The sequence below is a fragment of the Dasypus novemcinctus genome, chromosome 29, assembly GCF_030445035.2.
Source record: "Dasypus novemcinctus isolate mDasNov1 chromosome 29, mDasNov1.1.hap2, whole genome shotgun sequence".
Lineage (NCBI taxonomy): Eukaryota > Metazoa > Chordata > Mammalia > Cingulata > Dasypodidae > Dasypus > Dasypus novemcinctus.
In genome coordinates this window covers 6,138,483-6,165,370 of record NC_080701.1, presented here as the reverse complement: position 1 = coordinate 6,165,370, position 26,888 = coordinate 6,138,483, and positions in this window count along the sequence as shown.

Sequence of the window (26,888 nt, the reverse complement as noted above, 5' to 3'; positions counted from 1 at the left end):
ACCAAACCCTGGTATCCATGGCCAAACTGATTGCAATTGAAAACCAAGTGTAGTTCTTACGGGAATGTTGATTATGATGCTTGTTTATTTTAATGGTCAAGATGAAAGTGAGATGGCAAAGATGTATGTTGGAACTTTGCTTATTAATCAATGATGTCAACAACTTATTTGTTGAATCAGATAAGAGTTTTTAAGTGTTGGGAGAATATTTTCTCAATTTTTGTGCTCTTTGTAGCACACATTTATTTTTAAGCTGCATTAATAACATTTGTTCTATCACTCTTTATATTGCAGTCTTGAAAATTAACAAAACAACAAATTAAACCCAGGTTTGTAGCACTTTCCAATTTCCATCATGTGACTAGTCCCAATTTGGCCAGTTTCAAGCTACTGATTGTGAAATCACTGAGCACAATGTTGGGAAGAGATGTGCAGTAACCTATCACTGTACAGTATTTACATCATGCAGGCACAATAGACATAAACAAACTCCAAAGCATCAATAATAGCAAAATGTAATAAAATGATTAAGAAATGATGAGTTTTTACTGCCTTCAAATATTTGTCTGTTTTTAGTATAATTTATTTAATTGTAAGTTTATGTAATTTGAATTTTAATAATGTTTTTTTGAAAATTCAGCCTGCAAACTTGGTTTTTTTTTTTTGGTTTTTTTTTTTTTGGCTTAAATAATGAAAATTTATTAGCTTATAGCTAAAAGAAATTCCAAATCAATGCATCAGCAAACCAATGATTTCTTCCCCAAGGCCAGCTTTCTGAAGCTGGAGGCTGGTGATCCTTGATACCTCTGCCACATGGTAAAGTACATGGCAGTGTCTGCTGGTCTCTCCCTTCTCTTCCATGTTTTGTTTAGTTTTTATTTTTTTTGAAAATTTTTTATTTAATTTCCTTTTTTTTTTTAAGATACATAGATACAAAATACTCCCATTAGACTGGTGGCTATTAAAAAACGGAAGACTACAAATATTGGAGAGGATGTGGAGGAATGGAAACATGCATCCACTGCTGGTGGGAATGCAGAAGGATCCAGCCATTCTGGAGGACAGTTTGGTGGTTTCTCAAAAAGTTAGCTATAGATTTGCCATATGACCCAGCAATTCCACTGCTGATATATACCCAGCAGATCTGAAAGTAAGGACACGAACTGATACATGCACACCAATGTTCATAGCAGCATTATTCACTATTGCCAAAAGTTGGAATCAACCCAGATGCCCATCAATAGATGAATGGATAAACAAAATGTGGTATGTACATACAATGGTATACTATTCAGCTGTAAGAAGGAATACAGTACTAACACCTGGGATAACATGGATGAATCTTGAGGACCTTATGGTGAATAAAGCAAGCCAGACATTGAAGGACAAATACTACATGACCTCTCTGATATGAATTAAGCAAATTTCTTGAAAGTGTAACAATCAATTCCTGCAAGCTGGCTCGAGCCAGCTCCAGCTCACGACTGAGATGCTGGGGTGGGTGTTGGAGGGCTCCCTGAGGTACGATGAAGGATGCTAATTAGAGGTGAGAGAGTCGATAAACTGATAACTTGAGAGACTCTGGCCCAAAGGTTTGGAAATAACTGAAGCAAAGGAGAGCCATACTCATGGCATGAGTTTCAAAAAAGCTGGTGAGGAGAGGATCAGGAGGGGAGGAGAATGGCGGCCAGCAACGAGGAGGGAAGGTACCACATCCAGGATGGCAGAAAAAACTACATCTCTGGTTTTTAATGTACCACCTGCATTCAGCATGATCCATGAGTGGCATATACTAGACCCTCAAAAGTACTTGTTTGGTGAATTAATAAATTAAAAAGTGAGAAGATTGCAGGCAAATTTTTGGCTTTGAGCCCCTGTACATTAACCAAGACCAGCATTAAAGAAGGACCAGTGTGCTGTGAGAAATGAGAGACAGTTATGCACGGGTCCAGCTTATTTTCTTTGCTTGTCTAACATCTAGATTGGGAGTAAGGATCTAGAACTTAAGAGACAGATCTAAAATTTAAATTCAGATATTGGTGTTTCCAGCCTATTTAACAGAGGTAAAATTGTAGCAACAATCAAGGGGAGAAAGAGGACATTGTCACAAAGGAAGAAGGAACTAAGGGACTCCTATTAAGAAAAGAAGAATTTCTGAAGAAAATGAAAAGTAATTAGTGAGGTAGAAGTAGAATCTACAACCAAAGAATTACAGTGTTCCAATAAGAAAGAAACGACCGAAGTAGTAGTCAGGTATTGCATGCAAACAGGATGAGACTGAAAAATGTCCATTGGATTCGATAGTTAACAGTTTTAAGTGACTTTAAGAAGAGTAGTTTAATGGCACTGTGGAAGCAGATGCCGGATTTTAGAGTCAGACAATAAACAAAAAGTTAGAAAGTAAAAAGGGTAAATAAAACCATGCTCTCAAGGTGATCGATAGCATAGTGAACAGTAAAATCAGGGAAGCAAGCAGAAAGGTATTCAAGGACAAAGAAGGTCTATGTTTGTTTGTTTTTAAATGAAATAGATTTGTACATGTTTATCAACTAAAAGAAAGAGCCTCTGGAAAGGAAAACATTAGAGATATAAAGGAAATCAGGGATAATTGAAAGATTATTTATGTGTGACCTCGACAAAAGACCAATGTGTACTCATGAATATATGCATCATGTGGGAAGGATGAGATAATAGGAAGGAGAAAAAGGCATCTTCTATCTGTGGGGGACTTTTTTGGTGGGCAGGATTTTAAAAGAATAGAAGGTTTTAAGGACTTTATATCAGAAAGGGAGAAAGACAAATAAACTTAGTCTTAGTAGCACTGAGGCTCCCTTGAAGTTGGATATCATTTACCATTAATGGCACAAAAATACATACCTGTTTCGCCAAATCCCTTTTCAGTTTCCTGGGTAGAGTGGTGCAAATGGATGAAAGGACTAATCCTCGATTGAAAGTCTATGGGGCATATGGAGAAGAATTTGAAGAAGAAGGAGTAAATGATGCTGGTTGCATAAGGAAGGAGAGTAAGAAAGATAACCTGATAGGCTTTGGCAAAAATGAAGAGTTAAATATCTAGAGTCCTTTAAAAAAATATGTCAATAACTGTAAGGAAGATGAAAATGGAAGAATATAAGACTTAGTCTATGGTCAGAAATATGAGTAATGGGCTTTAAGGTATCATTCTTTCACCCAAGTATTTTTGAACATCACTATGTGCCAGACAGTTTTCAACACTTGTGATAGAACAATGAAGGAAATACATAAACATACCCACATTCATGGCGATTATGTTCTAGAGAGGGGTGGGAAAAATAAATGGAGAAATTGAACAGTATATTAGGTAGTGATCAGTGCTTTAAAGAGTAATAAAGCAGGAAAGATAAGTAAGAAAAGCAGGGTGAGATTTGAAATTTTAGGTAGAATTATCCAGAGGACTCTCTGCAAAGGTTAAATTTGAGAAAAGACAGGAAGGAGGTGAGAGAGGAAATGATGGGGTTATCTATGTAAACATTCTTGGGAGAGGGTAACAGCAGAGCAAAATCTGAAGGTGGTAGCAGGCCTAGCACATCTGAGTAAAATCAAGGAAAAGAATGTGGCTGTAGATAAGCGAGAGAAAAAGTGATAAGGGATGAAATCAGAGTGGAAACAGGGATGTATTTTTTAGGACTTGTAGAACATTATGAAGACATTGTTACTTTTATTTCTAAACCTTTTTCATTGTTTCCCCCATAAAAATTAAATTATATTTTAGAAATTCTCCCCAACGAAGGATATTAAGCATTGAACACTAAGACTTAGCCAGGTAGGGTTTTGTCAAGTAGTTTTGGAAGGTCACCAATGCAGTAATATCTAAGACCTTTTTCCCTCCCAAGAACAAGTTTCACCCCTTTGGGATAGCACCCCTTTGAGAATATGTGTTTTATTGAAATTAAAAGCCATTGGATTTTAAACAGAGAAGCATGATTTGATTTTGTCCATTCATGGGATGCATGCATAGGAGCAGAGATTTAAAAGCTATTAAATGATCCAGCTGAAAGAAAATGGTGGTTTACGAGAAAGCATTGGAGTAGATGATGAGAAGTTGTTATTTTCTGAATACATTTTCTGAATATTTTCTGAAGCTATCGTCAACAAGCTTTCTGCTTAACTGCATAGTTTGTGAGAGAGAAGAATTATGAATAGCTCCATGGTTCTTGGTCTGAGAAACTCAAACAGATATGTCATGAACTGATATAGGAAAACAAGCACCTTAGGGAGGGGCATGAATTTCAGTTTTGGACTTGTTAATATTAAGATGTTCTTGGGCATTGAATCATGCCCCCCACCAATAGAGATGAGACTGTAACCCCTGGCCCTGTGGGTGTGAGCCCACGTTTAAATAGGGCTTTGAAGATGGTATTAGGTAAAGTGTGCCCACACTGGATGAAAGGTAAATTAGACCTGAAAGGAGTGGAAGTCACAGGGAGCAGCAGAAGCTGGAACTCAACAGAACCCAGAAGAGAAAGGAGAAGATGCTGCCATATGCATTGCTATGTGATGGAAAGCCAAGGAACTCCAAAGTTTACTGGCCAGACAGAAGATACCAACCCCAGGAGGAAACCAGCCTTCCAACCTCTGAAACAATGAACCAGCAAATATTCCTGTTGTTAAACCAACCCCTCATATGGCATTTGTTTTAGAAGCTGGGAAACTGATACAGATGCCTATGATACCTCCAAGTCAAATGTGTAACTTGATATGTGAAGCGGACAGAAAGGAAGAAATAGTGGACAAAGAAATGTGTGATTCATTAGCATTAAATGCCATTTAACTAGATAAGAATGATGAGATATCCAGTAAGTGAATGAGAGAAAAGAAAAGAGAATCAAAGTCTGAACCATGGAGCCCTGGAACACTAAGGGTTGGAGATATGAGCAAGTTCCAGAGAAGGACAGTGAGAAGGAGTGTGGTGGGCAAAATTCCAAGATGGCTGCGGAAGCTCATGATCCCTCGTGTACACATGCTGCATAAGCCCCTCCGCTTAACTGTGGGTAGGGCTTGTGAATATGGTGGGAGTTTACTCCCATGATTAGATTTCTTCATATGGCAAAGGTAAAGGGATGTTGCAGGTGTAACTAAGGTCCCTAATCAGTCGACTTTAAGTTAACCCAAAAAGAGGTTGTCCTGCATGTTTCTCATCTAATCACACAAGCTTTTTCAAAGAGAATCTCTAGGCTTTCTCTGAAAGGAAATATTCAGGGAGTGGTTCAAAAGGTGAACTCCTGTTGGGTTAAGAACCAAACAGCAATGTTTTGCAAGGGTCTAGGAGAAAGTGGCATGGCGACAACCTGAGAACATCCTGCGTGACTCCTAGCTGACAACTGGCAAGAGAATATGGACATTAATCACATGGCCCCAAGGAAATGAGCTGAGTGAGCTGGGAAGTGGAGCCTCTCCCAGCCAAACCTTCCGATGAAAATGCAGCCCAGCCAACCCTTCACTTCATCCTAGTGAGACCCCAAGCTGGATGTTTTCAAAAAAATTTTATTCACATACCATACAATCCATCTAACCTGGATTTTTGATCTCCAAAAACTATAAGATAATAAAATAAGAGGAGTAAACATTAATGTGCAAAAATTTATAAGTGACAGTTGTTTGAGATGTTGAATGATTAAAGTATTTGAAAAGGAGGAATATTTAACTATATCAAATATGCTGATACAAGCATTCATATGAGACGCAAATATTAACTAGTGGACCTAGTAAAGGGGAAAATTCTGGGATTATAGCACTATCTTAGAGGAGGTCAGTGGAGGAAGCATAAAGGTGAAGTTTATGGAAGACAGAAGCATCATGCTACCAAAGTTAATAAGTAAATAAAATTAAGTTTATTTCATCTAATCCAGACTGAACAGTATGATGTGTGGGTATGCACATAAGCATGCTAATGTTATTTGAACGTGGGTAAAGGTTCTCGAGAGAAATGGAACCAGCAAGATATGTATTTTAAGAGATTTATTATGGAAATTGCTCATGACACCCTGAGGACTGGCAAGTCTGAGTCTTGTAAAGGCAGGTACAAGATGAAAACTTGATGAAGGTGAAGCCGAATTCCCCATGAGAAACTGTAAGCTGAAAGTTCCAATGATATTTGTAGCAGTTTGATATTTTTATGAATTCCAAAAATAAATGTTGGATTATGTCTGTAATATGATCTGTACCTGGGCATAATTGAGTTAAGATTAAGGTATTAAGAGGTGGGGACTCACAGATAAAAGGCATGGCAAAGAACAGAGTTGAGGGTTTTTCTGATATTGGAGTTTTGATGTTGGAGTTTGATGCTGAAGACTTAAGCTAGAGCCCCAGGAAGTCAGCATGCAGAGGAAAGAGAAGCCAGCCCCAGGAAGAGAGGAAACTTGAACCCAGGGTAAAGCGAGCCCCAGGAACGTAAGAACCCAGGAAGCCTGAACCCTCGCAGACGTCAGCAGCCATCTTGCTCCAAATAGACTTTGGTGAGGGAAGTAACTTATGCTTTATGGCCTGGAATCTGTAAACTCCTACCCCAAATAAATACCGTTTATAAAAACCAACCAATTTCTGGTATTTTGCATCAGCTCCCCTTTTGGCTGACTAACACAATGGTGATGTTGAATTCCCCACAAGAAGGGATAAAAATTCTTCTCTCTGACTGCTCAAATCCTCAGTTCTCGCTTTAAGGTCTTCAACTGATGGAATGAGGAGACTCCTCTCATTGCTGAAGACAATCAATTCAGTTGATTGTAGATGCAATCAGCCCTAGATGCAATCAACTGACTAATGATTTCAATCTATTCAAAAACACTCTCACAACATATAAGACAGCAGTAGAGATGGCAGTCCTGCTGCTGCAGATTAACGACATTGTCTCAGGCCATAAGAAGAAGGGTAATGACCAGAGCCAGCAAGCCGGGGCTCCTGATGCTGGCCAGGAGTGAGTGGTGGGCACCAGCAGATTCTTCCTTTTCATTGAACCACTCTGTCAGGGCCACTTCGTTTGGAAGGGATCAGGTTGAGGGGCAGCTCCCAGTCCCTATCTGTCCCGGCTCAGTTTGCAAAAGGCACTGACATGTAATTCTTCTCTATTACAAGCTTTCCATTTTGTTTGCTTCCGATGATTAAATCTAAGTCATTTGAAAAAAAAAAATCAGGCCAGTGCTCAACTGAACAAAAAGCTGGACACTGTCATCTATTATTAATAGCCAAGTTGATGCATGAAATTAACCATCACTGGGCACTTTTGACCAAATGTGAATTTGGTACTTTGGGCTATCTGCTTGTCTTCCAAAGGATAATCTGACCTTTGATTCCATCTAAAATGATAAATAATTAAGCATTTCCTAAATAACATAAAACCTGTGGGGCATCTGACCAAGAAGATTTCCACACACATACACACAAAACATTTTCACTACAAATTCTTCCCATTACATGCACACACACACACAGATGATTAGTTTCCAAGGCTATTGTAACAAATTACCACAAATTGTGCTGCTTAAAACAACAGAAATGCAGCATCTCACGGTTCTGGCAGCTGGAAATGCTGGTTTCAAGGGTTGCACTTCCTCCAAAGGACTCAGCATCCTCCTTCCTCGACTCTTCCAGCTCTGGAGGCTCAAGCCTTCCTTGACTTGTGACATGTCACTCCAAGCTCTGCCTCCATCTTCTGCAAACCCAGGTGTGTCTCTCTGTAATTTCCCTCTTCCTCTCTCTCAGTGCAACTGTAATGGCATCTAGCATCACCTGATAAGCTCCTCCACTCCTGGTCCATAAATTAGTTACATCTTTTGCCATAAGAGGTAATATTCACTCTTGTGTCTTATAAAGTAATAGTCACAGATTTTAGATGGACATGTATTTGCAAGGTCACAATTCCAGCTACTCCACATGCCATTAAATTATTCTATCCTTATCTACTCTATTCTATATAGAAACTTCAGAAAAACAACTTGCAGAGGCATTGGAAAAACTCTCTCTTCTACTTAAGGAGTAATGCATTGTTGTATATGCTATATTCAATTGACAGAACACGTTTTATGCAGGAGAAAAAACACAAACATAAGGTAAAAGCAACTCAGCGCAATGAACTGCATCAGTGTACTTACAGAAATGTGTCATTCTGTAGTTACTAACTGGGCTGATGTGAATGTGTTTGTTTTTTCTGAAATAAGAAAAGCTTATTGTCAAACTTGGAGAAAAATGACGATTAAAGCTATAAACTCTTTTACTGTTCCTTAGATGATTTCTTTTGAAGACTGGTAAAAGTGTAGAGATACTGATTTTATTCTCTAATAATCGTCCGAAACAGTATGTCAGAGTGTCATTACTACCTCAAGAACCAAGAACAAGAGCAGCCAAATGTCTGTTTACCCATTTGTGGGGCACTAGTGCTAACAATTTCTGATGATGCATCTACGTTTATAAAGCAGTCCTTTGTGTTTTTCCACATTGCTGGAATGGTTTTCTCGCTCCAGGAAGGCCCTACCAATGAGCTGGGGAATGGCTCCGATTAATGTGCATCGGCACTGGAAAAGCCAACACAGCATGTCCACGGGAGTCTGGGGCTCAATCCCAAAGCAGAAGCAAATGGTATCTCAATTCCAAGAGCTGTTTCTCACATCAAATTGTGTTCTCTTGAAAACAGTGAAAGTCATTTTGGGGAATCTATTCTGGTGCATCAGTCAGGCACGTGCTTTATCTTCTAATCGTGGAAGATGTCAAGAACACTCTACGTTAAGTTTCCAGGCTCTAGAGAGAAGGCCACAGTGGAGAGGCATTTGCTAAAGTAAACATTCCCTTCTCTTATTCAATAATCCACTGTTGTAAAAGGAAGTTTGTGCTATCAGCAAAATAAATAAATTTCAATAGAGGTTATACAAAATAATCTCTTTCCCATCATTATTTTTTGATGGTTTTCATCTCGCCTTAGATGAGCATAATACATTTTTGTGTTGGTGCCAGTATGTCCAAAGAAAAGGTTAGTTAACATGTGTTAGCAGTGTCATAGCTGACACAGGAATATGTCGTGGAAAAACATATACCTCTTTTCCCATAATAAATCCTAACAATAACACTATGAATTTCCACAACAGATCAGATGATATAAGAATGGTATTTAATTTGTTGTGCTGTAGATTACATTGGTAACACTTAACAGATTTAGGTTTTTTAAAAACCTTCACAGCCACTGAAGAAACACTTACAGTCACCGATGGTTTGGAAGGCACCGGGATGGGGTAGGGAAGGCTAGGTCGAGTAAATCCCCCAGGGACGTAGAATCTAATGGCCAGGATCATGCTTAGAACAGGACAGAATAAAAGCAGGGAATTGGCTGGACCAGAGGTAGGGTCCTGGGGCCCCCGGAGAGGGCTGCGTGTGCAGCTCTGCACCTCCACCCTTCTCTAAGTTGGAACCTGCCGTGCCCAGAGCTGAGCACCGGTGCCTGGACCGTCCCAGTCACCTGCCCAAGGTCGCAAGACTAGACCCAGGCGTCCACTCCGGAGAGCCCTATCCACTGAGCCAGGCTGCCCAAGAATGGATGAGGGAATGAGGAATGAATGGCTTCAAGCCGGAGTCTAAAGAGGGAGAGAGACAGGAGATGGGAGGGAGGAGCAAGACAGGGAGGGAGGGAGTTTGTCATTTTAAATCAGATTGAAATGTGCTGCATATTGTGAAGCTTTTGTGTATGGGGATAACACAGATAGGAAGCAGAGTTCTGAACAGAACCTACTATATACTAAATTAGTGCCTGATAAAAGAAGCATCTTTCACTAACCAACCAATCCAGAAAGAATACATCATTACAGAAACTGTTTGGGGGAAATTTGATACTTGGGCAAAAACTGAGTTTGACTTTATAAGCAAAAATCGATTCCAATCGTTCACAAATGTTTAATGTGGGAATCCTGATAAACTAGTTTTGTAGGCAACACATCTAACACACTTCAACGAAACAACACCACACCACCACCTCCCCACTACCACCCCGGATGCTTGACAAAAGCAGCAAGTAAATAGGAAGAAGTAAAACCCCGTGTCAGCACCGAGGGCTGTTATGCACTTTCACAAATGTTTAAGAATTGTTGCCACATAGAGGACACGCAGGATTAGAATAAAAGAGACACTGAGTCCAAGAGGGCTAACCTGCAAATGTCCATCCTCAATCCCACACACCAGGACTAAGAGAAGACGATCAGATTCCATCTCAAACAGTGTAGAGTAAAACTCCCCCTTTGCTGGGGGCTGGGGCAAGCGTGCCAGACAGAGAATCTCTAATCAAGAAAGAAAGAGAGGAAGTAAATGAAAATGAAAGGAATGAGAAAGAAAATGGTAAATTTTATAGAGAAGTGATGTTAGAGAGATTAAAAAATACTATCTAAAACTCTAAGCTAATATTTTACAAAAGTATATGAGATAATTGAATTTTCTAAGCTAAATGGTTCAACAATAGATCAACAAGGATGAAAAAGAATTTAGGTTCTCAAAAAATATATTACTTCCAAGAAATACACCAGGCCTAGAAAGTTTGGGGTGCAAATATTTTTTAAATGTTCAAGTAAAAGATAAAATCTACTCCATACTAACATTTCTAGAAATTAGGAATACAGGAAAAACATCTCAGGTCGGTTTTGCATCACACTTATTCTTTTAACAAAAAAAAACAATAAAATGAGCACAGAATGGAAAAAGCATTCATCAGTTTCACTTAAATACATAGATACAAAGAAATAAGTAAAATACCACCAAAGCAAATTCAGCAATATATTAAAATAAAAACTCCCAAGATTAAATACTACTATATTGATCACATCAATAAGATAAAGGTAAAAAGTATATAATCATCACAATAGATGCTGAAAAGGTATTTGTTATAACTCAACAAATATTCCTGATTATTTAAATGATGTATAATAAAAATGAAGTAATACTATAAGAACACATCTATAAATTTATACAGAATATTTTTTATAAACCAAAACAAAGGTTTACAGTTGAAGCATATTTTCAAGGAGAAGCAAATTTGACCATTATTAGAATCACTAATATTTCCTGGAGTTCTAGGTAATTCAGTAAGATAAGGTAGATACACACCAATAAAATGTATTAATTTTGGAAGCAAAAGTCATATTTACACATACACCTTTTAATTAAAAGCCAAGAGAATCAAATAAAATGAAGTAACACTAGTAAGAGTTTAATAAATTGCTTGGATAAAAAATAAATATTCAAATTCAATACACCTCACTTCTTATATCCTAGCAATAAACACTTGAAATATGTAATATGTAATGGGTAAAGACTCAAACACAATAGAAAGAAAAAATTTACACACTTAAAAATAGGATTATGAAATTACACTTTTCTTCATATAGAAGAAAAGTGTAAACTTCATTAATGGACATAGAAGAATGCTTAAAAGTAAAAACAAGTCATTCTACAAAGTGGGAAAAATCAGCATTATAAAGAAATCAATTATCTCCAAATTAATGTACAAATTAAGGCGATTATGAACAAAATCCTCAATGGAATGGAACACCTAAATTATATGTGTTCCATATATGTCTAGATGGAACAGAAAACACCCGATCTTAGAAATCATCTTCCAATCTCCTTGGAAGGTATCTGAGGTTTCAAATACCAGAAGGAAGTGCTTGAAAGGCGAAGAGAGAAGTTAGAGAATGACAGAAAACTACATTCCCATAGTAATGAGCCTCCTCTGAAGTCCACCGAAAAAACCATGAACAGTTGTGGAGAAGGAAATCTTTAAGAGGAATTTGGAAAACTGATGAGTTTCGCCTTTTGATTACATTGGCTCTGGGGGACGACTGTGAGTCCAGAAGCAGGAGCTGGAGTCAGGGAGGTGCTAGAAGGTGGAGAAATCTAGTCGGGATGGCTGCAGTGTTGTGGGAAACTGGCTTACCTGTTCCCTATTTGTTGCACTTGCCCCCAATTATTGTAAACGTTTGCCGTGCTGATGAGGAACAGCTGCTTTGGAGTTCCTAATAAATATGATGTGGAAACTAGGGTAGAGGCTCTCAGCTGTAGAAGCTGCAAGCCCTCTGGTTCCATATTGGTTCCTCTCTCGTGTTTCTCTTTGTCCATTATTTCTTTAAATTCTGCATTGCCTTCCCTTTGAGCAAACCTATTGTTGAGCTGGTTCTCAGCATGTGGGCAGAGAGGAAACATCTGACACGGGTTCAAGCAGAACACACAGGCTTCCTGAAGGACAGGAGGAGCCTGCAGATAGCTGAGTTATACCTGTGACAAGATGATGGAGAGTCCTATTAAAAAATCCTGTTGTTAAGGAACCACAAAAGACCTAGGTGAAAGTGGTGATGAGTGATTATATCTTAGCAATTAAGCAAAGGCATATTGGAAATTGCCCATAGATACGTTTAAAAATTATAAAGACCATGAGCCCAATTAAAAGGTAAATTATAATTAGGGGAAACTACATACCCATTTTTAGAAGCAGCACTCTTTTTCACTTATTAGTGGATTTCAAGAATTTTTTTAAATATTTATTATTTTTCTCTCCCCTTCTCCTTCCCTTTCCCTTCCCCCTCCCCCCCACCCCTGCTGTTTTTGCAGCCTGTGTCCATTCCCCGTTTGATCTTCTGTGTCTATTTCTCTTTTTTGGTCTTCTCTTCCCGTCTTTGTCCTCTAGGATTTACTGGGAATCAATCCTGGGCACCTCTGATGTGGAGAGAAGTTCCCTGTCAATTGCGCCACCTCAGTTCCTGGTCTCTGCTGCGCTTCACCTTGACTCTCCCTTCATCTCTCTTTTATTGCATCATCATCTTGCTGCGTGACTCACTTGAACGGGCACTGACTCACCACACTGGCACTCACACAGGCACTCGGCTCACCACGCGGGAACTTGGCTCGCCACATGGGCACTTGGCTCACTGCGCAGGCACTGGCTCGCTGCACAGACACTGGCTCACCATGGGGCACTCGTGTGGACCCTCAGCTCATCTTGCACGCACTTGGTTCACCGCAGGGGCCCTTGGCTTGCCGTGAGGGCACTCACGTGGGCACTCAGCTCGCCACGTGGGGACCCACATGGGCACTTGGCTTGCCACGCAGGCACTGGGCTCGCCATGCGGGCATTCTCATGGGCACTCGGCTCACCACATGGGCACTCGGCTCGCCACACGGGCACTTGCTCACCACATGGGCACTTGGCTTGCCACACAGGCACTTGCTCGCCACGCGGGCATTCTCATGGGCACTTGCTCACCACATGGGCACTCGGCTCGCCACACAGGCACTTGCTCACCACATGGGCACTTGGCTTGCCACATAGGCACTGGCTCGCCACACAGGCCCGCTTTCTTTTCCTCTTCTTTTTCACCAGGAGGCCCCAGGGATCAAACCTGAGTCCTCCCATATGGTAGGCAGAGGCCTTATCACTTGAGCCACATTCAGTTCCCACGAATTTTTTGTGTAGCAGGGACATTAGCTGTTTTCTATAAAATGTGTTGCAAAGCATATAAACAGTTTCTAAGAAAAGAGCATTAAAATGTATGAACGTTTGATTTAATAATTTATACCTAGAAAATGATAAAGGATATGCACAAAAAAATTAACTACAAGGAAGCATAGTGCCACATTGTTTCCAGTGACAAAATGTGGGAGATTAAATTATCTAATAAAAGAGAATTAGGTAAATTATGGTACTGTGAAACCAGATAATCAAAATCTAGACAGCTACTAAATTCAAGTTATTGAAGAATATTTAATCGATGAAGTGTTTTCACAATATATTGTTAACTGGGAAAAGCAGATTATCCTACTAGATCTGAATGTTGACAGATACTCTCTAAGTGGCAACAATGACAATATATGAAAAATTAATTTTTGAAGTTCTTATTTTGTTTTTCTGTATTTTAATCTAATGAGCATTAGATTATATAATATAGTTATATATATATAATGAGCATTATGTATATAATTACATAGTACTCATCTAATTTTGTAATGAGACAGTATACAATAAAATTTCTTTTTGAAATTATCTTTTCAATTTTTAAAATTTTTCTTTTAATTGTCATGCCTTTACTATGTATGAATTATGTAAAAGGGAAAGGAATTGTTAAAAATATTTCAAAAAAAATATACGTAGGACTTAAAGTTTACAAACTTGACTGTCGTAGCATATTCCTAGAAAGCTTGTCTTTTTGTTTATAGATTTATGGATCATAAAAAGTCACACAGAGGCCTGATGGGGAAGCTGCATAGCTCAGAGATTCATCTAAAAACAAGAAGACAAGCCACCCCTCCCCACCCACACTCACATATGCACATTGACCCAATACTGCCCTAGAGGAGGCCCGTGGTAACTGAACAAAAGCTCCCCCCGCTTTTGTTCCGTTCCTCTGATGCTCCCTGCTCCTGGTCTCTGAAAGGAGCTCTGTGTCTGCTCTCCTCTGTCTCCCTGCAATGTGCTGTCTGGGCTTCCTTCCTTGTCCATTTCCTTCTCTGTCCACATCTGCTCTGACGTCTTGCCTGCTCCCTGCGACGTGGGTTTGGAGGACCAGCCACGGCTTCAGAAGCCAAGTAAACACCATCTTCTCCAAGCCAGGCTCTTCATCTCCTCAGTGGCAGCACAAACTCCTCAAAAGCATCTTTCTCTGTGCTTCCAGTCAGTTGCATATTCAAGTTCCCACAGCCAAAGGTTTCAACCAAGGGTAAGTTTCTGGGCAAAAAACCCTAACCCTGCTATTTACTGCCCTGAGTTCTGACCTTCTCTCTCCCTTTCAACTAATGGTGGCTATTTTGAGATGGTACTTACAAGAAGGAGAAAACAAGGCCCCTAAGATGATCTTTTTTCCTGCCGCTGAGATAACGCCTGTGAGCTGTCAGAGAAGATTTAGGGAGGAAGCTTGAGAAGAGCTTGGGGCTACAACGTTATCTTCAGCTGCACTCTCTTTCCAGAACCATCTTGTGTGAAGACTTCTTCAACTCTGCAAAGCCTTAAAAGCCAGTTGCTCCATTATTTTAGGATTCACTCTGAGGACACCCTTTTCATTTCAGCCAGAAAATTGACTTGTCATAGCCCAAATCCATCTTCCGTGTAGGGCACTGCTATAAATGGTAAAACGTCTGATGCACACCAACGTTCTGTCGTCTGCCCACCCTGTGCACTGTGGGTGTAGGAATTGCTTCCTGAGGCAACACAAGTAATGGTTAAGCCACGTGTGTTAATCCATCTTTCCAGCCCGCAACATCTGTGCCCTCACCCCGGCCAGCTGAGCTCTAAGTCACTGCCTCCCATTTTAGGTTCTGATAAGGCAGCCCCACTTCCCAATATTGCACGGAGGTTTGAGCTGTTTCCAATATTGCTTTGGCTGCTCTGACACCTGAAAGTTCAAATGTTTACTTTAAATTAATTGTGGCTTTGATTTCTCACATAAAGCCCAGGAAGTATGCTGGTTTTTCAGGTCACAGGCAGCTTCTACCAAGTGTTATTTGCATATCGTGATCCAAAATATGCTCTAGTTTCCACCATCACATCCACTTTCCAGCCATTGAGAAGGGGGGGAAAGGCATTTCTTCCTTTTTAAGGCATGACCCAGAATTTCACCTCTCTGTGGTCGTTAACAGTCACATAACCATAGTTAACTACAAAAGAGACTGAGAAGTGTCATGCTTAGCTGGGCAGTTTGTGCGGCCATGAAAAGTCTATTTTTATCTGAGAAGTGGCAAAGGGTTATTGGAAGAAAGCTAGCAATTTGTATCACCTACATAAGGTACATTTATAATTAAGAAAAAGGATGAGTGCCCCAAAAGAAAAATGGTCAGACCTCAACAGAAAATTCCTAAAGGAAGAAAGAAAGATCATCAAGAAACATTTGTAATATGGTGGCTTGGAGCTCTGCACCAGAGAAGGACATGTTCTTAGACCTGATTCATCCCACTGAAGTGGGACCTCTTGATGAGGGTACTTCAGTTATAGTGTGGCCCACCTCAATCAGGATGGGTCTCAACCCTATTACTACAGTCCTTTATAAGTGGAATGAAATTCAGAAAGAGAGCAAGAAAGCCACAGGAAGCAAGAGCCGTAAGTTAATGGAACCCAGAAGAGAAGGGAGAGGCCAGGAGAGTCCGCCATGTGCATTGCCATGTGACAGAGGAGCCAGGGACCAAGGATCACTGGCAGTCAGTCCCAGATCACCAGTTATATTTCTAGAAATCTATCTTAAGATAACGATGGTAGGTGAGATATAAGTTTTTTTATAAGAAACTGTTCAATCCGACTGTAATGAAAATAGCAAAAATAAACTTGTCCAACAAAAGAAAAACACTGAAACTTATTACAATAGAAAAACGGATGGAGCTATGTCTATCATCCGTTGATTGCCTCTATGGCTGGTTGCATCTACAGTCAACAAAGGAGATTGCCATCAGCAGTGTGAGGACCTCCTCATCCAATCAATGTGGGGAGTCTCCTCATCCAATCAGTTTGAGGTCTGAAATCCAGAAATGAGGATTTCAGAATCAGAAAGAAGAATTTCCACCTCAAGTGGAGTCAGCCAGCTTCAACTGGGGAATTCGTTTTTTTGTTTTGTTTTGTTTATTTATTTATTTATTTCTCTCCCTCCTCCCCCCCCCCCCCCCAGTTGTCTGCTCTCTGTGTCCATTCGCTGTGTGTTCTTCTGTAACCGCTTCTATCCTTATCAGCGGCACCAGGAATCTGTGTCTCTTTTTGTTGCGTCATCTCGTTGTGTCAGCTCTCCATGTGTGCGGCGCCACTCCTGGGCAGGCTGCACTTTCTTTCACGCTGGGCGGCTCTCCTCATCTGGGGAATTTTGATTCACTTTTATCGAACTTCAGACTGTGACCTGCCCGAAGGAACTTGAAATTTGGACTTGACAGCCTCCATGGTAATGTGAATAATATGTGAGTGATAAAAATTAATTATATCTATTTCTGTTTCTCTGGAGAACCCTCATATCGTGGGTATTAAATTTTATAAGAAAACTACTCCAAATGCTAAAAGTATTTATCCCAGGATAATAAAATTATAAAGCAAATTGTATTTTTCTTTATAAGTGTTTCCATTTTTCTACAATGTACATGTTTTACTTTAATGACAGGAGTCAATGATGTATTTTAAATTATTTAGATTCAGATTATTATTTTTCTTAAAACTTTCATATTTAACAGAGGTGAGAAAATAATTAACTGGAAGCAGACTTGGCCCAGTGGTTAGGGCATCTGTCTACCACATGGGAGGTCCGCGGTTCAAACCCCGGGCCTCCTTGACCCATGTGGAGCTGGCCCATGTGCAGTGCTGATGCACGCAAGGAGTGCCCTGCCACGCAGGGGTGTCCCCTGCGTAGGGGAGCCCCACGTGCAAGGAGTGCGCCCCATAAGGAGAGTCGCCCAGCATGAAAGAAAGTGCAGCCTGCCCAGGAATGGCACCGCACACACGGAGAGCTGATACAACAAGATGATGCAACAAAAAGAAACACAGATTCCCGTGCCGCTGACAACAACAGAAGCGGACAAAGAAGAACACCTGGCAAATAGACACAGAGAGGAGACAACTGGAGGGGGGGCAGGGAAGGGGAGAGAAATAAATAAGAAATAAATAAATCTTTAAAAAAAAAAAGAAAAGAATTAACTGCTTATTTCCATTGTTTCTCACCTCTCTTTTTTACGGAACAATCTTTTTAATTCAATAGCTTAATAAATATTTGAAAACTGAGTTTCATATTAAAGAAAATCATCCCATGCTTTCATTGGTGGATGCTATTTTTCTTTATTCAGTCAAGCCCTGTCCCCAAGCACGCAGCATTCTCACCATCTTCATCATTGCTCTTTGAGCTCACATCACCAGAATTTCATTTTTTCACATTCATGCTGACTTTTTATAATAGGTGGAATAATTAAGTGGCCTCAGATTTTATTTTTACCAGCATGAAGAAGAAAGTTAAAAGAGAAGAAAGGTATTTTAAAGACTATGAAATGCCTAAAAGGCAATAATGGTTTGCCTCCCTGCTTGTTCTGGCTGTTTCTATAAGTACTTGGCAGGAATTGTTCTTACCTCTGAGAGAAGTGCTGTCACTAGCTTCATTTTATAGGAGAGGAATTGAAACAAAATGCGTACTGGCCCAGGACTCCTCTGCAGGGAGAGGTGGAGCCAGGCTCATCCTAGGCAATTTGGCTCCAGCCTGGCGTGCTTGACCACTAAGCAGCACTGCCTCAACACGCAAGAACAACAACAGATCACCCATAAGTTTTCAACAACTCAGACTTTAGTAACAAAAGACAGGTACACCCTCCTCTATTACAGCTAACAGAAGTAAACTGCCGATGTGCTGATAGCATCAGAGAGACTCTTCTAGTTTTTACTTCCAGCAGATCTGCCAGGGTACATTTGATAATTCAGCAGAATCCAATAAAAGGGGTGACAGAGGGCATATCAGGCTCAGGATTGGTATAGCTGATCAGTGGCAAGAACAAGAATAAGCTAAAAAAAAAAAATACAGCACGGGGAGCAGCAAGCACTACGTAGCATTGAGACACACTTTCATAGGCATGCGTGTGTGTTCTGATGTGGTACATCGGTTCTTTGAAGAATCTTCTTCAATGCGTCACCCAACTTCGTATCAGCCACAGAGATGCGCCAGGCAAAGCGTCTTTCAACTGATCTGTCTGTTATTGTCGTAAGAGCACATTCTCCAGGCACAGCCCAAGGTTTTTGAACTAAGAGGATAGTACGAAAAACATGCAATATTCAAGGAAACGTGCATAACATCATCCAGCTGCACCACAAACACGTCTAGTGAGTCTCAGAAAGCAACATCGGCTTCACTGGAGCAACAAAACAACTGCGCTTTTGTCGCTGACACTGGATGAGGTGAGATAAACGCTCCTTCAGGTCCACAGAGCAGCCCTTCACGGAGGGGCCAGCTCAGGGCTGCATGGCCTTGTGTCCTCGCCTGCCACGGGTCGGCCTCCTCGATGGGACCCACCCATGCGCTGTGTGAGGTTCTGGGCGAGTCACTGCGTACAGCTGGCATTTCAGGTCCATCTGACGCGTAATCCTGTGCACAAGTCTAACAAATTGGCTTTCGCTGCATAGAATGGAAAATAAAGTGATTTCTCAAGACCATCTCATCAAGTGCCTCAGTGCTAAGCTCTCAGACATCTTTTCGTGCACTTTTTTCTCTATTTTGACTTTCACAGAAATTTAATTATACTTCACATCAGACAGTGGGGAACGCTAAAATGATTTTGAACGATACTAGCAAATATCTTAGCCCAAATTCAAAAGACAGCTTTAACATTCCCAGCTTCAGTTCACCATTAGACTGCTTGCCCCAGGGTCCAGCAACTAATAGTTTCATAGTGGCTGAAAACCTCGAGATCTAGAAAAATAAACAAATAATTGGCTCCAAAACATGAAAAGAACTAAGACTAAATTTTTTAATTATATCATGTCTTCAGATACCGCATTTTCTCATCCTGAGAGCTGCAACTCAACTTAATTTTAAGTTATATGTAAATTATATTTAGGTTGGGATATGGATCTAATTTAATGTGTGAGATATAGTATGCAGTTGGCCTCCACTAGTTGCCTAAACCCTACTTCTATCCATAGTAGACTTGCCACAGTTCTTTTCACTGGCTCTCCAGATGTTGACGTTTATGAGTTCATCATTTAACATAAATAACATAAATCATCACAGCCTGCTGAAGACTTAAAGAGTATTAAATAAGCCTTAACTTCTAAGCCTGACCCCTAGCATTTATCTGTATTATCTAAAAAAAAATCATAGTGAGTCTGGTGTGTTGTGACTGTCGAAAATAAGTCGTCTAAAAGCAAAATGGTCACATTGCACTGATGTCTTGTCCTCAAAACTCAGTTGACTGGGCTGTTAGCTAAGTGATGTGTCAAATTCGGTCATACCTTGAAGTGCCATTTCGGATTATGTTGCTGCCTTGTTTTAAATGGACTGTTTTTCCTATACTTTCAGCTGAAAACAATATTTTCTGTGAGAAATATCAATTTCCCACCAGGACTACATCACTACCTAAGAAAATGAAAAGCCACTATTTTACTTCTTTACTGCTGACAAGGCACCTATAGAGAGACCGTTTTTCTTTCTTAATAGCTCAAGAAAGGACAGATGGATGCCGTTGCCTCATGCACGATCAAAACCCCACAAGAGCAAAAACAAACGAACTCACCTAATTTCTCAGGCACTTTGTATGAGAAACTTTTGTAAAAATAAAATAAAATTTTATCTGTTCAATTGTGCACATAGAACTCGAGTGGAATGACTGAAGTCTTTAATGTCGCATGACCTTGAAGAAATATTTGTTTTTCTTCATCTGCACACTCTGAGAATGCTTATCAACACACAAATTTAAGCTCTCTCCAAATTCAGGCATCAAAGGAATGATGCCTCTGGAGATGGCACTCCCCTTTCTTGCTAATAACTGATCCTTTCCAAGGTCATCCCAAACAATAAATTAAAAGATTCGAAAGCAAAACAGAAACAAGCTTTTTCTTTGGTTACACAGTCAGAGAATAAAAACAACTTTGCTATTTCCATTTGAGTGAAATGACATTCTGCTTACTTTCCCAGCAGATAGGCATTTCTGGTAGCATTCATCTATTCTTTTCCAGAATATGCATCTGGGAGCAGAGACCAACTGAAAAAAATCTCTTTAAGAGTGAAGATGGTCATAAAATCACAAAAAGAAATCTAGCTCTCTTTTGGATTTACATTTTTTATAAATGTAAATTTATACATATACATTGTCTGCTCTCTGTGTCCATTTGCTGTGTGCTCTTCTGTATCCGCTTGTATTCTCATTAGGTGGAACCGATCCTGGGACCTTCCGGAGTGGGAGAGAGGCGATTACTCTCTTGCACCACCTCAGCTCCCTGTTCTGCTATGTCTTCTTGTTTTCTCTCCTCTGTGTCTCTTGTTGTGTCATCTTGCTGCACCAGATCTCCCCGTCAGTTGGCACACCTGCACTGGGCGGCATTCCCATGTGGGCTGGCACTCCACGCAGGCCAGCTCGCCCCCACCGGGAGGCCCTGGGCATCAAACCCTGGACCTCCTGTATGGTAGACGGGAGCCCAGTTGGTTGAGCTGCATGTATTTCCCTGGATTTACACTTTATGTATTAGTGTCCTGGCATGTTTGTGCCCAGCATGTGCAGGATCTCTGGCTCAGACAGCTGGAAGCCGTTCTGTTCAAATGCATTTAGGATAAAATGCTCACTCCCCGCCCCGTCCTCTACACCAGCATGGCCCAGCCCTGCCCGCTTGCCTGGTCTCCGCTCAGGTCACGCCCCTCGCTCTCTGGGCCCTTTCTGTCCCTCGCACAGAACCAGGCTTGGCACCCCCAGGCCCTGGCCCCGTGCCCGCCCCTGGCCTGGAGGTCCTCCCTGTGCTTGGCTGCCTTCTTCCCAGGCCCCGGCTCTCAACTCGAAGGCCACCTCCAGAGGCCTCCACCCCCGCCCTCCCCGAACCTCTCCCTGTCTACCCCTGCACCGTGTGAGCTGATTAGAGAGCACCGGGTCTGAAAGGCTCTTTGTTTTTCGAATGCCTTTTTCATGTTCTAGCCCGTCACCCACTTCCTTGACCAAAACCCCTAGAGCAGAAGCTCCAGTTCACAACATAAATCCCAGAGTTCAGGGTTTTCTGAACAGTTGAGTCCAAACTGTAGCTTGTGTGGAGTCCAGCAGATGCCTCTGTGTTTCCCCTTGAAGTTTAAAATATCCCCTGGACCTCAGTGCACATTCCAGGGCTCCTGACGCTAGCAAAGCACTCCCTTGAGGGTGAGGTCTCTGCTCATCTTGCTTGTGCCCAAAACAGTGCCTGGCATAATAAGCTATCGTTATTTTTAAGAGCACGGGCTTGGAGGAAGCCAGGACTGTTTTCTAATCTGGGCTCTGCCACTTGGAGCCAGGTAGCTTCGAGCAAACTTCTTGTGCTTATTTAGCCACTGCTCAGTCATCTGTAGACAATTAGCATAGAATTCTTATGGGGATGAAGCATGGCAATGGAAAACTTTTTATATAAGGCAGGAAATGGTAATACTAGCCACTTCTTAATGACTTATCTGGTCCAAAACTAATTTTTTAAAAGGAATTAACTGACACATTAAATATTTAACTGATTTATTAATGGCATCTGCATTGGATGGAAAACACTGGGATAAGGCAGCAGATTTCCTACATCGAGAATCCTTTCCACTACATCATTTTGTGCTTTGGGAGCTAGAAAAGTCCTGGGTTTTTTTCTTTTTAGTTCCGGATGTTATAAATGTTAATGCACCTCAATCAGGGGCATGAATTACTTTAAAATTTGCCTTAGAAGGCAGGAAGCGAAAAGACATTCTCTGCTTGTCTTGATTTCAATCCTCATCCCTCACTTCTCCAGTAAACATATATAAATATATTTAGTTTCCGTCATTCCCTGCTACTTATGATATAGTATCCTCACTTCTCAATGTTTTCTTCCAATACCAACTTTCCTTCAGCTACGAGGAAGCCTGGGGCATCACTGGCCACAAGCTCAGTCAACTTTGACAGAGGCAGCCAGAATCAAGAATTAGATGAGGGCTCGTTTACCCAACACTGCTTCACTTGGAAGGTTTTTAAATTTAGTAACTGCAAGTAGGGCATGCATAAGTATGCCAGCTTTATTTAGGCAAATAAGCCTACTACCTTCAAATAAAGTTAACAAAACTCCATCGGTGGAAATTAAAGTGTAACTAAACCAGGCAACTCAACTAACTTGAATCTAAATGTGCCACATTTAAATGACACTTTTAATTTGACTTTAATCAATGTTATCAAAAACTATATGATTTTATTATATGTTATCAATATAAAAGGGATTACAGGTGATTGTGTTGTTAACCATGTCATTTAATAATCAAGTAAGTATTTCTTAAATATTTTCAGCCTTCATTACTTAATTGTATTCTGAACATTTGTCCCACTCTATCAATTAATCTTGACTCTGCTCTAGAAACTTTGCAATCAGTTTTTTTAGGTAAACCTATAAGCACTTTTACTATTCATGTCTGCAGTTTCCACCACTTCAAATTTTTTCCCAAGTATGTTAATTTTACCAAGAATCTGCAACTCTGAGAGAAGTTCCCCTCCTACCTAGTGGAAGTTGAATTTGCTCTACCTCAGTAGGACAACAGTCCTTTTTCAGTTAAATCATCCCAAAATGCAACTCACCTAATTTTATTTGAAAGTGATAAGTATTACTGTAAAGAAAAAAATACATTTTCATATTGTTGTATATAATGCAATACTCCACCATGGAGATACATGGATCATCAAGGATTTTACAAGATCTAGGCATTAGTCAGATTTTGTGATAATCCAAACAGATTAAGGGAATGAAACGACATTCTCAAAATATCAGGTAGTCCTGCAGGTAGTACCTGTCCCTCTCGTCATCATTTCCAGTAAGAAAAAAAGTCCAATCTCCATGGAAAAATGTCACAAGAAACATGAACATTATATTAGAACCCTTGTTGATCTTGCCAGTTATTCCTCTACCATTTCTATCTTCTTTAAAGCAAGGTTTTGTGCTTCAAATAGAATGAGCTTGTGGCTACACAGGGGAGGGCAATTTAATTTGTGGTTAATGCCTATTAAAAGCAAGGGAATGAGGAACAAACAAGAAACTTTGTAGTGGAGAAACCTGACAAACACTATTTCGGTCAGTTGATCAAGGGCACCATCAATCGTCATAAATCACATTGTCAGTGTGTACCCTTGATATGATGAAATGAAAATGGCACTTCACCTCCCTGCACTTCCTGCCGATAACCTATAGTGTCAATCTTATCGTGAGAACAAGACAAATTCTACTGGTGGGGCGCACATGATCAATAAGACATTAGCTATGAAAAGTTAGTCCTTCTTGATTAAGACAGAGAGTATGTGGATATTCTTTATCCAAGCAGAGATTCTTTCCTCTTCTTTCAAACAAAGAATATGTGCAATTATATTCAGAAAAGACTGTTTAATCAGATAAAGTTAAATTGAAAGTCAGAAGTTATCCAGGAAATATACAATGAAGGCTAGTGTCATTATTAATCTTAATAATCCTCATCACTAGGTTCTTACTTACAGCCTATATTTAATCATAGATGAGCTCCTAAAAAATCAGTACTATTCCTCCCCTGTATATCATTTGGGATCAACTCGACCTTCCACTCAAGGATTTTCCAAAGCAAAGGCAATAATGGCAACCACAAGACTCCTAGCCTGGAGTCCATACCCAAATCATTCAATAAAACGCTTGTTAAAACTGGAGTATCTTACATGTCAGCAAAGAAGTATCAAGGTTGGCCAGATTGCCCTCAGTTCCTCAAAACCACCCTTTCCTTTCTTTTTTTATTTTAGTGCAGAACTTTTGGTTGAAGTATAACAAGTAAAAGAAAAGTGCATAAATCATGAGGTTCAGCTCAATGGATTTTCATAGTGAATACACCCATAAAATAAGCATTAGATCAAAAAATAGAAAATTATCATAAGGCCAGAGGGTCTAGCATGTGTCCCTCATTCTGGACACATGGCAGCCACTATCTTGACTTCTAGCAGAATCAATTAGCTTTGCTGTGTTTTAATGCCATCTATAAATGGTTTCCAGTGCACATGAGCTCTTTTACTTAACGTTATGTTACTGCATTTTATCCTTCTTGTTGTATTTTATTATATGAATATGTAACAATGCATTGATCCATTCTACTCTTAGGGATTTGGATTGTTTCTATGAGTATAAAAGTTCACGTTAACTATAAACATGCTTAAACTTGTCTAAAATTCTCTGCCTGACTTGGCGGCACCTTCAGAAACTAGCTTCTCCAGGAAAACAGCCACCTGCATAATCTCAGCAAACCTATATGTTTGTGTTAAATTATTTTGAAATTTCTACAGAACTATGAGGATGCCATTCAAAAGAGGTCAAGGCCACATTTCTATTGGTCTCTCCAGTATAATTTGAAGCTATTCCTCTAAGTCTGCTTAAGTAATGAAGAAGGATGATGGTGCTGAAAACAGCTATAGAATAGACTTGTGGCAGCAGGGAAAGCCTAGCATTTGCTGATGCCAATACAGCATTGATGGGTGTAGCAAGTAGGCATATAATCTAAAGTATTACCCAAGGAAACAAGAGTCCAAACCAAAAATAATTTTCTCTTCTTTGAAATTTCATCGAACTGTTGCTGCAAATTATCTTTGGACTAAAACTACGCCTATTTCCTTGAATAGGATGAAAATTTACAAGAGGAAAGCAGGATTCCATGTCATCCCAGGCACTGAGAAGTGTAGCTGGCAAATGTGATATGTGTGCATATGTATATTGGTCAAATCTCACACTGGAAACAGAACTTTAGATTATTACATAATCCCATTGATCCAAGGGCATTGCAAAATATCCAAACTTGTAACAAGATCCAAATGTATCAGTGAGCATCTGAAATGCTCTATGTCAGATTTGTTCACTGAAGTCCAGGCAAGAGACTGGGAGAAAATGTTCAAGTACAGATATTCATTTATAATATCCATTAATCATAAAAGAAGTTAAAGAGAAATTCTAAGAGATGGCTATAGATTCTGAGACTCTGACTGACCAAATAAATTCAGATAACCCTTAGAAATGTAAACAAAAAAGTTATTTTCTATAATTTCCAATACTGTTGACTAAAAGGAGAGAAACTAATTAACATCCCATAATCATATTGAAACTGATGATGAGGTCTTTTAGCTTGATGGACCAGAGCCTAAAGATTGTAATCAAGATAAGAGCTTTCTTTTTCAACAACCTGATATAGAGACTTGAATTAATATGTCTTCAAAGTTGCAGATTTTTAAAAAATCCCCATAGTAAGTACATCTCTGAGAGAGAGACACAGTGGACCAGAATTCTGAAACCACATATCTTCAGCCTACAGGTAGACCTTCTTCCTAGGTATCAAAGAGTAGACGCACATAGGAAATGACCCAACAAAGGAACATTTCTCATTATTAGCGATGACTGGGCTCCCAATTCTTATCTTCTCTCCTACACTTGATACAACACTGGGTCATGTGTGCAAAGAACTCCTTTTGGCATGAGGGGCATAGGTCAAGTTCTTGTGCAGATTGAATCTTTTCATGGAAAGAACCTTGGAAACTGCTGGCTGGTAAAGAGCACACAATAAATGTTACCTGCCTTTGTCTTATTCCGGAGGTCCACACACACACCCTGTCCCTACAGCTGTTGGTATTCTGATGGTGATAAGAGACATAGAAAGACACACTCCCCTTCCCCTTCCCATGCCCCTCCCCAGAAAGCTTTTCTTTTTTGTTCAAACTTTATTTCAAATTCAAAAAAGTAAATAACATACAAAAGGCAGCTCAACAAGTAATAGAAGTAAGAGGACTTTTTAAGGAATAATAATAAAGTTTCTCATTAAGGGCTCTCATTCTCTGATTTCTTCTGTGTCCTACCCTTGACCAAAGCTCTCATGTTGTAAGAATCTTCTTCAAAAGAAGAGAGAGCTCCAGGCTCATTTTACACTATGAGCTGCATGGACTGCCAAGAGAAAAAAGTAATCCAGGGAGATGATTCAAAAGGGGAGAGAGCCCTAAAAAGAATGAAGAACAAACATCAAAAATCTTTCAAGGATAATGGCTGAAAGGGTATTACCTATTATGATAAATGGTTCTTAAAATGTGCCAGAAAGCAAAACCAAGAGGATGCCATGAGAGTTAGTGCAATGAAGATAGAGATTTGTGCCATGTGAACTAGTATAAAAACATACTTCTATGAGCTGGGCTTCCTTGTGCTACTCAAAAATGCTTGTTGAAACCAAACCTCAAAA